The sequence below is a fragment of the Cucurbita pepo genome, chromosome 16 (assembly GCF_057944985.1).
Source record: "Cucurbita pepo subsp. pepo isolate OVF chromosome 16, ASM5794498v1, whole genome shotgun sequence".
NCBI lineage: Eukaryota > Viridiplantae > Streptophyta > Magnoliopsida > Cucurbitales > Cucurbitaceae > Cucurbita > Cucurbita pepo.
In genome coordinates this window covers 6985839-6988952 of record NC_141813.1, presented here as the reverse complement: position 1 = coordinate 6988952, position 3114 = coordinate 6985839, and the positions used below count along the sequence as shown (strand labels likewise).

General features: G+C 34.1%; 1 non-coding gene across 1 annotated transcript; it reads left to right on the top strand.

Annotated features, from left to right (window-relative positions):
• The first annotated feature begins 1925 nt into the window (after nt 1-1925).
• On the top strand, nt 1926-1997 carry TRNAQ-UUG (transfer RNA glutamine (anticodon UUG)). The gene has a single exon. It is a non-coding gene; the product is annotated as a tRNA-Gln (tRNA).
• Nucleotides 1998-3114: the final 1117 nt, after the last annotated feature.

The window sequence follows — 3114 nt, the reverse complement described above, 5'->3', positions numbered from 1 at the left end:
GACGCCAACAACTTGCAATCTAATGTTACCTTTTCCTAACACCGCCATCTTGAAATTATTTTCAAGCTTCACCGACTGTCGAAATTCCTCGTCAAAATCTGAGAACCATTCCTTGTTTGCACACATATGATTGTTACACCCCGAATCAAGGAACCAAACATCTTCCCTCCTAGATTGATTGAGCTCCACATATGACATCAGCAACATTTCTCTTCATCCTCAAAGCATAATTTGCTTCTTTTTCCCATTGAGGACACTCATATCTAAAGTGTCCTAACTAATGACACTTATAACACTCAACTGTACTTTTGTTGAATAAATATTTACCTCTTCCTCGAAAAGCTTCACGAGCTCGATTATCTCCTCTTCCACCGAATCTATTATCGTATGTCACCTTTAGTTCTTGTTCACCACTTACACGTCCATTCAATCTTTGCTCATGTACCAGCAAACTGCTTTGCAATTCATCGATTGTTAAAGTGTTTAAGTTATTCGACTCTTCAATAAAACATATAACATAGTCAAATCTTGAGGTGATTTATCTCAAGATTTTTTCAATAATCACCATTTGTTTCATGTTTCACCATGAATTTTTATCTTGTTTCCAATAGTGAGACTTCAAGCAAAATATGCATCAACACTCTGGCCCTCTTTCATCTGTAAGACTTCAAAAAATTTCGTAAGAGCTTAGAGTTGTGCTCTTTTGACTCTTGTGGAACCCTGATACTTCTGCTTCACAGAGTCCTAAATTTTTTTTTGCAGCATCTCTACTAAGGATCATTCCCATAATAGTTCGATCAATGGCTTAGAACAAAATAATTTTTGACCTTCAAGTCTTTCAGCTTCAGGTATGTAATTATTTTTTGTTGTGCTTCGATAATCTCTACTCCTTTGGCTACGGCAGGGATTCCAGTCTCCACCAAGGACCAATATTCCTTTCAATGAAGAGAGTTTCCATAAGCATAGACCAATCATCATAATGACCATCAAACTTAGGAATTGTCGGTTGAACGAAATTGGTTTCAGCTGCGATATTTTGAATCTGTTTCAACTCACTCTTCAAGAAAAAAGACTGCAGTCTCTTCTTCTCACAATTAGGCCTTGCGTTGTAGCTCTGATACCAAATGTTGTATATAGGCAAACTAAAACACATAAATCAATTGTGTTATCAAACAATTTGGTTGACTTTTATAGCCTTACAAACTAACAAATTTAGGAAGGATAAAATTAGGGAACTCAAGAAATAAGAAATTCAAACCCCCACTAATAAATTAATTGAGTGGTCCTAACATTCGTACAAATGTACCTCCTAAATGAATGGTAGCCATTTCAACCCTAGAGAAAAGGGCTAGTATGACCATCTTTACCAATCTAGGTCTTGACAATCTATATTTTATATACATGTCCTTAGAATGCAAGTTGAGATTATCAACCTGACTCACATTGAAGAATAACTTTCGTTGTTTTTTCTTTTTTCACTACTAACTTTGTATTTATTAGAGATTGTATTAACAAGTTGAGAATGACAACACTAAGTTTAGATCTAAATAGTCATTGATATATTATTACGTAGTTGATTTTTTTATTTCGGTAATGTTACCTAGAATATTCAAAACTTTTAAAAAATATGGATGGGAAAAAACTTATTAAATAAGTATTTTTTTTAACGTTAAATTTGTTTCAAAATAACCTTTCTGTGAACTCTATTAAAGTAGGATGGAAATGAGTGAATAAGAATGGTTGAATAGTTGTACAAATGATCTAATAAATTAAGATTTTATTGCGTTGAAACTCTATCAAATACAAAACTAAAAACAAAGACACAAATCATTTTCAAAATTTAGAGATCTATAAGAAACAAATAAGATACTATTATTCTTTTTAAAGGTCATACATTTATGACACACAAATCTTCAAATATTTGTGGTCCCATGGTCTAGTGGTTAGGACATTGGACTTTGAATCTAGTAACATGAGTTCAAATCTCGATGGGACCTATTATATAAATTTGAAAATTTGAAAGTGTATAAAAATATTATCTATTTTTTCAATTTCAAAAATTTATAAGACACAAATTTTATGAACATCTATGGTCCCATGGTCTATTGATTCAAAGATGAACCTAATGATACATTAGGAGATTATCCCATGGTCTTCGCCTTGATCATTTCTCCCCTCGATTTCTTTACGAAACTTAAAGATGGTGATGTCTTAAAGTGTGTACCTTGAGAATTTCTCCCCTCGATTTCTTTACGAAACTTAAAGATGGTGATGTCTTAAAGTGCGTGGTCTTAATTTTGGAATTTGACCCTCTGTCTCCAACTTATTCAAGAAAGAAGAATTTTGTTTCCTTAGGCAACATTATCTAAGACGTATTAACTCTCGATTTCTTCATTAAAAGCGCTCAACTAAATCTTCTAAAGCTAAAGAAAGGGTCAACTTAACCTTCGTGGTCTTCTACGGAAATATTCCTTGGAGGTTTGAAAATCGAACATGATAGGTTTCTTGACAAATTTGCATGTAGCTCGTATTTAATTTTCGAGCTTCAACGATCTTCCTTTAAAGACGGATCAAATTGAGAAGTTGTGTTTGAAACGCCCCTAATTTTCTTTAACCTAATTAGTGACGTCACCCATGCATACTTATCTCATTAAGCGGAAGATCATCATAAATAACCTTGAAATAGTCTTTCATGAAAATTCATGAATCCAAAACAAAACCTAAACTCCGAAAATAAACCTTCAATAATGAATTCAAAATAAATCCAAATAAAACGATACTCAATCCTATAACTTAAAACAGTCTAATAAAAGTAAACTCCTAAAAATATCCCGTCTCCAACTTCCATGGTGGCCTCAGCTCCGCCGTCAACCGTACATTGGCGCCTTGCCTTTACCATAAAAATGTAGGTAGCACGTGGCTTGAGTATTTTATGAAATACTCAGTAAGTCACCCCACTGTTGGGATTAGGAATGCAAACACATGCAACATATGAGCGGGACCTAACTTTTCATAAACTTTTCATAGCCTTGGGCGCTTTTCTATTCTGGGTAGGGTTGGATGTGTGGTATTCCTTCACACATGGCCCATGTACGTGTACATGAACCCACCAGG